Below are 15,770 nucleotides of genomic sequence, written 5' to 3'. Positions count from 1 at the left end.
TCTGAAAGGTTGTTTGGACTGATACGCCCTTAACAGTGCCATGACTCGTCCTTCTGCAGTGGTCTGTGTAGGTAAATATGTATTTGTGTGAGAGATTAGGTAGGGAGTGAAAATGGAGCCACACGAGGAGTCTGGGTATCTCTAGGAGTAAGACACCAGTCCTTTTTAGCTGCACATGACAGCGCAGCTGTTTGGTTTGCATACTGGGACGTATAACACTATAGAAGAGTACTTAGTCTTTAGATTACGTGAATCAATTGTCAGACCATTTGGGGCCTCATTTTGGTAAATGGTAGATCCATGAGTGGTGTGAGTTACATCTATGCTGTAGACACCTTAACTGAGACTTTCTTTAGGGACAATATAGAGAAGTTGCTTTTTTGGATTGCAATTCACCTATTTCTCTCCAAAGACTAGAGAGTAGTTTTAGGACAGTGACTCTGCTTAGACCTTGTTTGAGCAACTGCAGTCAGTGACAATCCCTGACACCTTAAAAATAACATTACATTGTTGAAAAAGTTTTACTCAGACGTTTATTTTGTATGTGAAGCTTTGAGAAATCTTTTGTTATCATGATGGGATGTCACACTTCTGTTTTGGAATATAATTTTCTCTACCATTTACTTGGGAAAGGTTGAATTGCTGACTGTGTTTTTCTTGTGTTTTGTTTTGGTTAGTTGTTGGTTTTTGGGCTTTTTTGTCAATTCCTCTTTTGGAAAAGTTTCACGATAAATTGAATTTGAGTCAAGGATTGTTAAAAAAAAATGGTTTAGGCTTGTACTCATAAGACTCTGAATTGTTTCAGCAATAACAAAAGCATTCTATTTACCAGGACCTTAAAACTATGTTATTTGCAGTCTCCTCAGCTTTTTTGCTCACACATTCAGCTGTGTATAGAGAGAATCTGACATGTGGTGCCTGAATGACAAACCAGCCACATGTGAATTATACAGCATTATCTTTTACTATCTCATCTGAAGTCACAGAACTTGCAAAATGTGATTTACAATGTGTTACTGAATTCTTACTCACAGGGCTTGAGCAAGAGCTTGATTAAAAACAAAAGAAAACTGAACTAAATAATTCAACAAAAAACAGTTAGAGGAGGTTTTCTGGCCATCTTAATTCAAATAAATCAGCACCAAACATGGTATATGAGGGGTCATGAATCTCATGTGAATTAAATGGGCCTTTTGTATTCTGTTTTCCACATTTATAATACATGACAGAGACACTTCTCCCAACTGCTATATTTCCAGCTAAATACTTTCTGTTCTTTTCCCATTTTTGCTTCCAATAGGCACCACTGATTATTCTTATTAATATGAATGAATATTTTCATTGCTTTAGCAGATGTTAATGCTTTATTAAAGAAGTATGTGTTATTAGTATTGCTAAGCATTATGTGTACAGAAAAGTGGACAGGCTTGGCAAAGAGAAGAGCAGATGAGAGGCAGTATAGGGAAGACAACCAGACCTGCAGTGTCCCAGTGCTCTAAACCCTGTTGCACACTCTTGGTCAGTGATGCATACACCTGGCACTTCTGTCCATGCAGCTCATAACCTTAAGGAAAGATAGGCGGTCTTAGGGGTTACCTGGACCTATACTTTGCATTTACAAAGTATTTTTCTATTTCCATTGTTATTTTTCTGCAGAATGTAGACCACACCTTTCCAAAGTGGGAGTGGTTATACTTAAAAGCTACTTTTAGGGAGCCAACAGAGATTATCTTGCAGCAGATCTTGGAGCACCTTTTCAGCAGGGTCATAAATCTGTACCAGTAGACTTGAAGGCGGTGTTACATCCCTCTCTTTTCTTACATTTTCCGCCTCCTCAGTGGGAAGTTCAGCAATGTGTTAAGACTGGGACTGTATTCATATCTGTGTAGCAGGGGTTCTCGGGCCAGATGTTGGCTGGAGATGTGAGAGCAACATATTTTTTAGGGAACAGCTCTCAGAGAATAATATTGAAGCAGAGATATGGGAGCAGATCTCTGTAAAACTTGTCCTGGTCTCTTCTGGGTTTCCAGCTGACTTATGAGCAGAAACACTTGTGAAAATGAAAAAGGTCTTTGACTACATTGTAAGGAGGAAACTTTGTGGGGGATCTTTCTGGCATCTCTGCCCCCATAAATTCTTTGACAAAGGAGAAGTCCAGACTTGAACCTGGAGCTACTCAACTGCAGAGACACCAAAGGTTGGACAAGACATGGTAGAGAAACACAGTGCATATATCAAACTCCCTAAACTGATCTAATTGGAAAATAAAGCTTTTCATGCCTGGTTATTTTCTTGGTTGCTGAGCTGTTCTGCCACAAGAACGTGTTCCCTTTTATTCGGGCCAATTTTACATCCACCACTGGGATTCCTTTCCAAAATTAGTGTTTCTCCCTTAACCTCTGCAATGGCTCTTTTCAGCCTTCTCTACACATTATCTGTTTTATTATTCAAGACTAACAGCTCCCACTGGGAGTGCTCTTTCCTAGACTGTGCTGCAGGGACAGAACAAAGACAAGACCTGCCAAGTCAGTTACTTGTTTAACTGGGATGTGAATCTTTGAGAAAACTTTTTGCTTACTTTTTCTTTCATTTTTGCATGCATTTGGATTTTTCTTGGTTTGGTGTCTTGGTATGAATTCTTGTGGATAGAAATATGTAGGTAAGTGCATAGGGTTCCACAAAGCCTGTCTGTGAAAAGGATTTGTGCATTTAGCAAGAAAAAAGCTCCCTATTTAGTTTCCTCTTTGGAAATGGAATTAATATAGCTACTTCTATTCCCTGTAAAGCAAACAGTTTTTAGCAAATAGTTTTTAACACACTACTGAGCCTGATTATATTTCATGCTTTGAAATTTAATCAAAATGTAAGAGTTTCTCGTTAGCAGGACCTACGTTGTGCACCTCAGGACATGTATCCAAGGACCAGAACAATATTTTCGGATATATTGGTGTATATACAAAACCTATCAAAATTAACAGTGCCCTTGAAATATTCGTAAACGTATTTCTTATTCTTTCTGTTTACCCATATTGGACAGTGAAGTAATGAGAATGTTATTCATGCCAGAATACAATTAACTCCTTAATACTCAGATTTCCTCTCCTTATAAATAAGGCCTTATGTTTTTACTCTTTCTTCTCACTTATCAACAACAAAATACAGCTGAAAGTAACTTAAAATTATGGGAAATTAATTTCTCGCTTCAGAATTGAACTGAATGTGGAAGTTCCCAAACTTTATTTAGAAGTTTTAAAAACAATAATGAAAGCAGTTATTAATAAGTTTTTTAAAAGATTATTGGAGTTCTGCACAGCTCGCACCAGTGCCGTAGAAGTGGCCATTGACGCAGAGAAGCCAGGACTGTGTTGACACCTGGCAGGAGCCCCATCAGCCTGGCAGAGGCTGTGGCTGCAGGGCACTGACATACTCAGTGAGGAGCCAGCAGCCCACATTCATGGAAAGGAGCCGGGAAGCTGCAGGGTTCCTTTCTCCAACCCAGTGCAGACACAGGGGCTGTCCGGCGAGGAGACAGAAGTGTCTCGTAGAATGGTGCACAGTAGAGCCCACTGAAAATTCTTGCATTTAATCATAAAAGTGCTTAAAAGTATGGCTCTATTTCAAAACCAGAAACGTATTCATTGTGAAATTCCCACTCTGGCTAAAATATCTCCTGGCATTTCTGAGTGAAGCTTCACTGACATTTTCACAGAGGTTTGCTCATTTTTGGCAGGAAAGAATTTGACCCTTCTCTTCAATCACGTTACACCCCATTTCCACTGACTGTCTCTTTTCCCATTCCCTTAGTTTTTCCCATGATGTAAACACACACGGCAGTAGAAGCAGCAGTGTTCCTCTGGATTTACTCTAGAATAGCTAAGTAACTAATAATAGCTAAGAATAGCGAATTGCAAAATATTTCCTACAAGGTTTCCTGCTTATTCCTCTGAATCTTTTCCCTTAGCTGACCTTTGCTGTTGAAAAAAGCTGTAAGAAATGAGCCAAATAATAATTGTTAAGGCAGAAATCAGGTGAAATGTACATATTTAAATTGTTTTAATTATGTAACTAAACATGATATACAGCTTTTATATCATTCTCCTTGCAGTCATTAGTTTCATGGCACTGCCCTGAACACTAAGGCCTATCAGCCTTCCAGGAGAGCAGTCTGCTTGAACTTTGAAGGAATACCAGGCTATCAAGCTGTTTCATCTCACAGATATGATTTTTGCAATTTTTTTAACAGATTGTTCCACTAAAAGCTTAGTCAATAGAGTGACATTCTTCAGAGGGGCACTAGAGTGCAGCCAGGAGTGGTAACCTCTTTCATTAACATATTTGCATCATGATGAGAACACCTGTCCCCAGTTTGTTCTTCTTTATGTACATGTACATTCATTATATTCTAGATATTAAGAACAGCACTATGAATTTTCTAGCAAGGAAGAGATCTCTGTCAGACAGTAAAATGCATCTGTGGTCTTTTCTACTTAGTGGTTCTGCCTTTTTCTCTATAATCTAGTTTTCACAATTGGCCAAAGACTACAGAATCCATATCACTCATCATATCAATTATGATAATTAGCTTTCCTGTGCGCTGGTCTAATTTCATGCATTTCTAATCACCCATTTGTTGTGTAGGTAATTACCATGCTCATTTACTTGCATCCAGATGTTTTAGTAATTATATGTTTGTTTCCTCATTTTCCCACCAACATCAGCTTTTTCTCCTTCACAGTCAAAATGCAATCTTTTCACATTTCAGAAAATTTTGTATTCTGTTTATGAAGATTTGGGCAACCTCCATTTTTTCCCCTTATGAAGACAAAAGGAAGTGTTTTCAAAGCTATTTCTATATGACACAAAGCAGTGGTTCTATGTAGATATTTGAGCTAATAATGCTCCAGAAGCCATAAAATTGTATTACTGCCTGTTTCCAGGTTGTTTGCAATACCAGCAGCAATTCAGTCAGAACCTATATATTGACATGGAAATACACTATGTGGTACAGAAATACATAAAAATGTTGTTGATCATTTGAGGGTCACTAAAATGGGCTAAGATCCAAGTGGGTGTGGAAAAGTTTGTGAATGGCAATTTAAAGTGTGTTCTCTGGTGCATTTCCCCTTTGATGCAAGCAAGCCAAGGTGTAGACTTAAAGGGTGTCCTAGTGAGTGCATTTCTGTGAGGTGTATTCAGTGACAGGCAGAGCATCAGCTCACAGTGAAATCAGCTTTTAATTTACACTTGGGGTTTACTTTTGCATTTTCCTGTAGACACTCAGCTGCCTTAGAAGTTCTGTTATAATAGCACCATCTTCTGACTAACATCCTGTCAGGAGTACTTCTGAGTATTTTTATCTTTGGTTCATTGGAACTCTGAGAGTCCTACTTCTGTGAAGAAGGTGACTGCTCTCCTGCTTTATGCAGTGCTCCAGAGATGCAGTGAAGTGGTTAACCACACAGTACAATCATCTGTGCAGAGCTGAGAATTCCTTAACTTTGGCAGCCTAATGTTGAAATGTACACACATTTCCAATGAAAATGTTGAGAGAATTAATTTAAAACAGAAAATGTTCTGCTGACATTTTTGATGCTGACTCAGTTTTGTATAAGTACTTTACTGTCAGTACCACTGACAGCACTTGCATTTTCAGTCTCTTCCAAGGTCAAGACTGTATGCTGGATATTTTGAAGAGTCTACTACAGTATAAATACAGCCCAGCTAGTAAAGTTTCAACCTTATTTAACCTTTGCTTATGCACAAAGATGTAGATCTTCAAATTACTAGAAATTGTTGGATAGATTTTCCAAGAGGAAACAGTATCATTTTCATATCAGACTCACTTTAACTCTTGGCTATGTTCTAATACATATGGGTCTTTTCTTCCCATTTCTATCTGGACAGTAAAGAAATGACAGAAGTGACTGTCAGCTGACTATAAAAGCAATTTAGTCAATTAATTTTTGATATTTGAAGTCACTTATCCAGTTGACTTCATAAAAATTATTAAAACTTCAGATACAGTTTAAAGGGCATAAAAGCAGAGTCAGAAGCTTAATTGGTGCAAGAAAATGAGATAGCCTTAAAAGTTCTGGATTGCTTCCGTGCTTCAATCATTGATTCACAATGAAACTTTGGAAAACAAATATTCCATATCTGCATGGATTTGTCACACATTTATAAAGGGCAAGTGAAATTAATTAGGCTTTGTGAGACATTTTGACATTCAGATCCATTAAGCAGAGCAAAAATAGTGCTATTTGTGGCATTAGATGCTGTTGGTTTTTTTCTGAATTCTTATCTGCCATACACTTCTTTTTGTGATAAACCAAAATTTTCAAGGATATATTTGACTCTTTCAGTTCTCATTTTTAATACAATAATAAAACATTTACCAGTATCTGTTGAGGCCGACAGCAGGTCTGAAGTCTTCACAGACCTTAATTTGGACATGGTTAACCTCTATTCATGAGAAAAGCCCATGAGAAGAAAAGCAGTTAGTTTTTATCCATGAGAATATAGTATCAACAGAAGCATAAAAGTTAAACAACAGGAGGAAAACAGCAACATATCTGCACCTGTTATTTTTCTGAATGCTTGGACGCTTATGCCATAGGTAGCCAATGACTGTATGTTTTAGTTAACAGCAGCCAGTAGGAGTATTGTAGTAGTTTAGCAGCCAATGAATCTGTAACACGAATGACAACATACAGAATGTTTATGAAAGAGGCTGCTTTGTTAAATAAATGGCTTTTGGCACTTAATCCAAGGCACTGTCCATGCGTGTCATGACCGCCACAACAGCGGCAAGTATCAAAGAAGAATTGAGAGCATAAATACCTTAATATTAACGAGGGGCTCAGGTAACAGATAGTCCTGTTTGTGCATATTTGTTATTTGCATATACAAATGCAAGTGCGTAAACACATGCCATCTGATAGATATCTTAATTAGAGGAATATTCCTTCATTAGAAAATTGTTTATTTTTTCTAATTTGCTCACTTCAATTCAAGGTATTACTTTTTTTAATCCTAAAGAGCTCCTTTAGTCATTAACAGAAAAAATTATCTGCTCAACCTATTTTTGTTGTTCATTCCCTTCAAGTGACTTTCTCCAGTCTATGAAATGTTACTCTTCCTGTTCTCAGAATATCCTAGATATTGTGAAAAAGTCTGAAAAACATAATATGCAAAGCTGATGACTCACTGAATCTGAGAGGAGTTTTCTCTAATTAGTGACTTAGTGGGATGATTCATTGCACTGTAGCAGTCTTCACAGAGGCTCACACGTTAATGCAAGGTACAGGGCAGAGAGAACTGAAATAAATGCCTCAATAGACACTGTAGTTGTGTTGATCTTTATTCCCCTCATGACCTAAAAGTAAATAAATGAAAAGGAAATATATGTCATTGGTTATAGTAATATCCTTTACTGTATAGCTCCATCAGGATATTGAGTGTCACTAAAAATGAAATAGTCTGGGGCTTGTGCACACTCAGGGCCATCTACAGTTGTTCACTTCAGAAGCCTATCTCCAAAGTCATGGTGAACTTGCTGGATCAGAATACTCACTGCTACCATTTCTTGCATCTTCAGAACAAAAAGAAATGTAGAAGTAACTGTAGACCTCATCTAAAAGGTCAAGAAAAAAAGAACTATCTTAGCTTGGAGCAAGAAGACTGTGTATTCAATTAACATATTAGTGAGATGATACCCCAGATGGATTTAGTTTTTATGTTGGTTTCTAGCTATACATATTTGTTTCATCTTCTGCACAACAAAAAGTAGGGTCAGAACACCCCTAGGGACCAAAAGCCCATAGCGAAGAATACAGATGCCCCAAAAAACATATTTCTCTTAATTTTTTTCTTAACTTTCATGGCTCTAACCCTGTTTACACTGGTGAACTGTAATGCATATTGAATTCGTATTCAATACATTATTGACTCTACCATGCACATCCCTTTGATATCTAAGCACTTTTCCTCTTCACACATTATCATTGAAAAATGGTTTTAGATGTCTATTTGTTAACATATGTTCTCAGCACTTGTATATCTGTGTCATTCCATGTGATATTTATTTTTACTGTACTTTATTTGCATGTATAAATAAAGAAAACATCTGTTGTTGGGATACAGATTGGTCTTTGGAAAGGATGTAAAAATAGATGGAGCCTTTTTCACTACATCCATTTCAAAAAACCAGAGAACCACTGAGCAAAACGAATCAGTTTATGGACTCAGTATACTGCTGGAAAGGTCAGAACACAATGTGAAGATCCCAAGCTCTACATTTTGCTTTCATCTTTCTGAATTCCCTGGAATATAGGTAAAAATCACATGGAAAAATCCATGTCTCTCTGCGTGATGGATCTGTGCTTGGCTGATTTGTGGGTTCTCCAGACAGTGTATGCAGCACTGTGTGTTCAAGAGTAGAACAAGACTTCTCCCTGAAGGACTGCGCATGTAACCCATGCTTTAGGGCTCCCCTGTCCTCCTTTGAACAAGTTTTGCCGTTATTTTGGGACTGTTGACCACAGGTATCAGCTCAAATTCACATTGTCAAAAGGCATCAACGCCTTTGCAAGAAAACAGTAGTGCTTGGGCTTCTATTTTGTTACCACTTTCTATTACTTTGCTAATTATGCATAAGACTCGAAGCTTTGGTCCTTGGGCTAGATCTGCAGCTGGGACATTTTGGAGCAGTGCTACTATGTTTGACTGGCATCCCCTAGAGATTTTACACTGTCATTTCATTGCAGCAGTGAAAAATGAAGCTTTCCTATGTCATATAGTGCTGTGTGCACAGAAAGAAAACCTGGGTTCATAGTTTATCCAACAGCAAGCATTTATCTCAATGACAAATAATGGAAAGATATAAAAAGCCCAGATTTTAATTCCATGGGTTGTACTGGCAATTGAAAATTCTTTAATTTTGATTATTTCTAATCTTACTCTTGTTGTTTTGATGAAAAGCTACATATGTTGTAAGTTAACAATTTTAATAGGTGATGGAAATCTGAATAGAATGCTAGTATAGACTCTTTTTCCTCTTGGTTCCCATGAATTTTTCTGTTTTAATTTGAAATAGAATTTGAGAATTTAGCCTTCCTCTTATATTTTTTTTGTACGTGATATTCAGATTTTTTTCTCACTTCTCAGAGATCAGACATCCACAGGAAGATATTATTAATAATAAAATGCATGAAAATGCATAAAGATATGATCCTCCATTGTCCTTTTGGCTAACATATTTTTTGCTATGACTGCTATAATTGCATTTCAAATTTCTTCATGAAGGTCTGAAGAATAAGTAAAAGTATGGGAATGGCAGACTGTTGGCCTTGCTGGATGCTCCATAGGGCAGCATCACTCAGAAAGTGAGAGAAATCTAATCAAGGTTTGGATAAATGTGCCTAATGAAGAATAGGAAATTAGGGGTTGTGTTTTTTAAAATGTCTTTCTTAAGAATTGGGAAACAAGATTGTATGAGACTAAGTTAATAAAGTAAGCACTGTAAGTTATACAATCAAAATTGATTCATATAAATGTATTTTTCAACCACTTATTCTGGCACTGTAGTAATAATAGCTATCAGAAAACAGAACTTATCACCCTCAATTACAATCTGTCTTTCAAAAAGGCTCTAGCTGAGTATTAGATAAAATAGTGCTTAGTAACATATGGCACTTGGAATCAGGAGTCTCTTGTACAACACAGAAATTATTACAGCCTTTATAATTAGCCTTGAATGGCTTGGAAATAGAATGGCTAAAATTCTCAAAAATACTCAGGCTAATTAAGGACTTCCATAACATTTTCAAAAGTACCTTTGATATCATGAGTCAGAAACCTCAGACTGATATAGGAAACCAAATGCTATTTAAATGCTGCAAAAACCATCGTCCAAACATAAGTTCAGATAAACATTCGTGTAGGCATCACTAAACCCTTAAGTTGCCTGAACTCTAATTTCTTCTGTCAAAGTTCCATAAAATGCTTAAATACCTCCCCTTGAGAGCTTTAGTACTGGCTACACTTGCTTAGTAGCCTGACGCCTCAATGCTTACAGCAGGCATTCCCTACCTGTTTCCTTGCTGGTTCAATGGGCTGGTGTGCAAGCATAACCTGCCTTAGCTTTTCCAAGATCACACCCTTTGCCAGGGTCCTAACCTCTCCCTTTCAGAGTTTGTTTGGCCTTGTCTGTGCTGAATCATTTCAGCATGCAAATGCAACAGAAAATGTTGGATGTGAAAAAAGGCACTTCTTGCCTCAGCATGCTGACCAGGATCAACACAACACCAACCAAATGCTCAGGTGAGTGTAGTAGAAAGGGTAGAAGCAAAGGGTGGGCAGAACCATCTGGCTCAGCCTGCTGTGGGAACCCAACATCAGCAAATGCTGGATTAGACCATATGGAAAAAGCAGGAATGAAGATGTTTTCTTCACCCTGGTGGTTGTGAAGGTTGTTTCCAGTCACTTAAACCATGGAAGATTTGCACATTCATTTTTCCATCTGTCTTTATTTGCTCATGAGCAGTATAAGTTAGGCTCTCATTTGGAGGCCAAATCACCTGACCCTGTCACATGAGCTACTGTGCATCCCAAATTTTTTCTGTGGTAGCAGGTGACTCGAGAACTGAAGCAGACACTGCCAGACCTTCATGGAACCTAGCTGAGCATCCAGCCCAGCTTACTCCACCCTGTGGAATCTGGGCAGCCAGTGTCATCTTCCAACCACGGACTATTCCTGCAGCTCCTCCATGCCCTCTCTGCTTTCCCAGGTATGTGCCACACTTCTTGCCATTCTCAGCCACATGGGCCTTAACTAGGTATTGCAAGTTGACTCTCTGTTCTGAAGGATATTTTGGGATAAAATGGTCTCCGTATTGTCTGACAGAATTGTTCTTCTTTCAGTAGCATACTTAAATCTTTGTGTAGCAGAGAAAATATGTTTATGATTATGAAGGTCATTGCCTTCATGGCTGAAGAACTCACATGGGATGTGTGGGCTGTAACCTCCTCAGGCTGCTCTGAACCCCACGTTACTGCATCTTGCTCTCTAACACTGTGTTTTGGATAAAAACGAACACTGGCATGACTACTTTTTACCACCAATACCACACTTTTTTTTGCCTAAGACTGCAAAAATATTAGTTCACAAAGGAATTGATGGCAGGAATTCCAGTTACACAGGGCCTTCTTTTCTGGCAAATCTTCAAAACTTTCTTTAGCAGTACCTGTTCATTAGCTTAGTCAGTTCTCCACTCAGTTTCTGCTCAGAGACAGCAACTTCAGTCTTGCTGATTACTCTTGGGGATAGTGAGATACGCAAACCCTTGGGGTTATGGCGCTTAGCTTTTTGGTGAGTATATCCTATATAGAGACCGGGGTCCTGGCTGGAAAGGGAGCTTACAACTTCTAAGTCCCTTAGAAGCTTTTGAAAGTATCATTGCCTGCCATATTAGCTGAAAAATGTTTTATACAGAATGTGATACTCCCTGGTTGCTTCAGGATATGTAATCTGGACTCTGAACCCTGTGGTCACTGTGAAGCCTCCCATTCACAGACACGTTAGAGAGATGTAGACCAAGAAAGCTTATTGCATTTCTCTGGCAAGTGTAATGTGAGACCCTCACATAGTAGCTGATCTAATTTTCATCAGGTTCAGCTCCCTATTTTAGGAGATTTCACTGCAGAAAATAAAGGAATTGCTTCCATGACTGTATTTCAGCAAGCAGTTTAAAAGTATGGGAGCTTTTTCTTCTTGTTTTGCATTGTTAGCTTTAGTTCTATTCTGTGGTTGCCAGTAAAAATTGTGTTTTCCTTGTGACTGTGGTGTTTGAGAATTGCCTATAACTAAAAAAGTGTAAGACCATGAACATTAGATCTGAAAATGCTCACAAAAGTTTTGTCCATTTTCCTCATCTTGAAATATGAAGCAGAATGGCAATTTTAGTCACTGTAACTATGTCTGCACTAGGTTAACACGGATGGGGCATGGGATCAGCTTGTTTCTGTGTTCTTCTGTTGTCCATCTCCAAAATGCTGGTTAATAATTGCAGGTTTTTCTCTGGACACAGTTTTGGCTCATACTAGCTAGGCTTGTCTCATAGGCTCAGTTCAGGGATGGTATGTGCTAGAGGACTGCTGCCAACAGGCAGGATGTATGAGGCCATCCTGCATAGGAGACGAGTACACAGTGGACTTGTCTCTATGGACATCACCCTGCCAAACCATTTGTCCTTTGAGCCCTCAGTGATTTTATTCATTAGTATGGATCTACAGAGGGCAACAGCCCACTTCCAGGATGAAAAACAACATTCAGCAAGGGTGAGACCTTTTTTTCAGACAGAGAAGACTGATATGTCCAGACTTCTCAAATAGCAGAGTATAGAAAGAGTAGCCAATTGAACATGGCCATTTGATAACAGGCCATTTCACTTTTTTCCCTCCAGATTGTTTTCCCACTTGATTTCACCCTGATGTTTTAAGAGAGCTGGGAGAGGTGTCACTGTCAGGTGGAAAAGGTTATAATGAACAAAGGAGCAGCAATCCAGGACTCTCCATGCTTCCTGCAGAGACCAGGGAAGAACAAAGTAGATAGTTAAAAAGAACAGGAAAAAAAATTAATGAAATTGGGCAACTCTTCCCTCATTTAGACATGATTGACATTTTCTGATTGAATCCTAATGATTTCTGAATTAAAAGAAAAAAAAATATTTAAAATACTAATTATCCAGACTGCTTAACTTCATGTTTCTTTTTCATTTTGAGTTGCACATGTCATATTGGATCGAATTCATATGACATTTGATCTCAGAACATTGTTTAAATTTTTGTTTAATATCAGCTGGCTCATTAAATTGGCTTAGAAGGATTTTATATTCCTCTTAGGATATACAACTATTTTCATTAATCTTTACTAAATTATATATCAGTATATATATCAATACTACAATATTACAGTATATATATATTGTAATAATCATATTGATTGTAATACTGAATTTCACAAGTTAATGTTAAAAATATTTCTTTATATTTTCTATTTTTGTTCTCCTTTAAATTCTTCAATATTCTACAATAAAAATATTGTACCCAGAGTGCCTAAAACAGACATGATGATAGAAGAGAAAATCAGAACCAAACATTAACACATATGCGTCAAAGAAAAATCTTCCTTAACTGAAAAAATGGAAGATATTAAGAATTCTTTGTCTTAATCAGAAAATACCAGGTCATTGGGGGAAAAAAAGTTCCAAGAGTTCTCTGAACAGAATACTATAGTCTGGATGTCTTTGTGCATGCTAAAGGAAGATTTGAAAATTTTTTTCATTAGTTTGGGACTGGATTTAAAATTTAATAATGCATTCCTTTAATCAACTTCTGCTGAAGATGGCAAAAATGTAACTTTTGGAGTGCATTTTCTGCTAATCCAGCCACTTAAGTTTGCACAGCTGGGAGATTTCTATTTTTTCCTGCAGCCTTTTCTCCCCCTCCCCCATTCTGATTTGTTATTGTTTGAAATTCTGAGAATGTTTTACACACATTTTCAGTGTACAACATTTGGATACTGATAAACGAATGACAAGTATGATATAAAGCCTTCTGGAAGACCCTGTAGGGTCTGCCCAGAGAGAAGAACACATCTGTCTCCAGCTGTGCAGTTATTTAGGAGTGAAATTACTTATCCTGGGTTGGGCAAAGATAGTAATTATACTTTTTTTGTTGATGTGAAGATCAAAGGTTATTCTTGGGAAGTAGGGACAAGGACTGTGGTATTTAGCAGGAGAGATTTATCCAGTACATAATTTAGTACATGGTTTGCATGTTAACCTGGTGCTAATGCATGTAGATGGCAGAGAAATTGTAAACAGTCTGATGTAAGATAAATTATAATTGGTGAAAAGTAAATTAATCTACTGGTCATGAATCTTCCACAGTTAGCAGAATCTTGAGCAGCTGCTACATTCCACAATCACACTTTGAAAAGAGGCTACTTGATCTGAGGATTTCTTGCTGCAGTGCAAATAACTTGTTCCTTCTGTCCCTGTGAGGCTTTCTGTTTATTTATGTATTTATTTATTTATGTATTTTAATAATGTAACCCTGGTTTTAAGAGCAGTATCCAGTTTTAGACTGATATAACTCACAAATTTCTTCCCATAAGAGCAAATCCCTTGGTTTTGTGATTTGCAGCGTGCAAACTAAGAATACCCTCCCCCTCCTTCAAAACCACAGAGGTAGGAGCTTATAAATATAAATGACTTTTCATAACTGGGTGTAGTATGACCTCATGGTCAGAGATGAGATAGAATTTTTATTTCTCCACAATTTCCTGATGCTGTTTCTATGAAATGGCTTTCTCATGTTTCTAATTTCTAAATTTGACTTATATATGCAAATACCTTTACTCTTCTAGAAGTAACTCAGAATAAAATACAAATATACAAATTGTGTGAGCAAAGTGGAAAAAAAAGCTGCAGAAATGATTGAAATCCCTTACAGCAAACCAAGATTTAATGAATATTTATGCACTAACTATTGTGACACAAAACATTTTTCAATAGTATTGACATAGGCATAGAGCTTTTTCGTTTGAAAAAAAATTACTTTCACTATTCATAGAACCTCCATACGTCTCTTTACTAAGTTATACACTGCTGAGATTTGTACTGTTTTAAATAAGGAAAAATGCCATGAACTAAAATGAGATATACTGATATAAACCCAGCATAAATTAGCTTAAATTTATGCTTAAGCATAAAATGTTTATGGCCAATTCCCATGACAAAAAATAGTCCGCCTGGAAGAGGCTTGGCAAAAGAATCAGAGACAGCAAAACAGTTTCATAATTGTAGCTCATTCACAAATATTAATGAAAACATGTTTTGCCATGTATATTAAAATTCAGTCATTTATCTCTTGAATAATTGCTAGGCTATGGAGAAACAGTGAAGAGAATGAAGTTCTAGACTTTTTCTGTTCTTTCTCTGTCTTTGTTTTCATTTGAATATAATCAAGAAGCTCATCCAAGGGATCAAAATAAATGACTTCTCAGATGGCTTTGCTATTATTCAGTCATCAGATGTCTGAGGGAGACAAGTAGTGGTGGATTGCACCGAGAATACCTAAGCGGGCTTTGACATGGTAGAGAAGTTTTCACCATGAGCAGATTTGGTTTTCTAATTTTGTGCAGACCCTGATAAGTCTCTCAGCATAGACTAATCTGCTATTACAACAAGTGCAGCCAAAATCCAGAAATTCTCCAGCTAATTCTGGCTGCAAGCCAAACTTCACTGTTTCCCCACTGTACTGCCCTCCCACAGAATAAAATCTTACTGGGCTCCATTAAAATAGCAAATGAACTTTGAATTCATTGAGGGAAAACCGGCTCCAACCAATGAAAGACAAGCTACCAAGTCTTCCTATGGATTACTCTTAGTTTACCATATAAGTCCTAAATATAACATATATTTTAGCATGTCAAGAATGTGGATAAATGCAGCATTTCTGTGCATTTAAACCATTAAGAAGGGGTGGATCAATGGGTCCACAATGGAAAGTCAGCAACAGTATGGCTTGGAAGAGGAGACTCCACACTGGGCTTTTTTCAAATACACCGAGCAGAAACCAGCAGGTACAGTAAGGCTCAAGGTGAGGAGATTAGCAGCCGGTACAGGACTGAGGTAATTTAAAGCTGACATGCCACAAAATTCAGCAACTGAAACTGTGGCTTCCTTATTTACCTTGGTGATGAAGTG

Source organism: Corvus hawaiiensis, chromosome 3 (assembly GCF_020740725.1).
Source record: "Corvus hawaiiensis isolate bCorHaw1 chromosome 3, bCorHaw1.pri.cur, whole genome shotgun sequence".
In the NCBI taxonomy this organism is placed as follows: domain Eukaryota; kingdom Metazoa; phylum Chordata; class Aves; order Passeriformes; family Corvidae; genus Corvus; species Corvus hawaiiensis.
Note: the sequence above shows the minus strand (reverse complement) of the source record.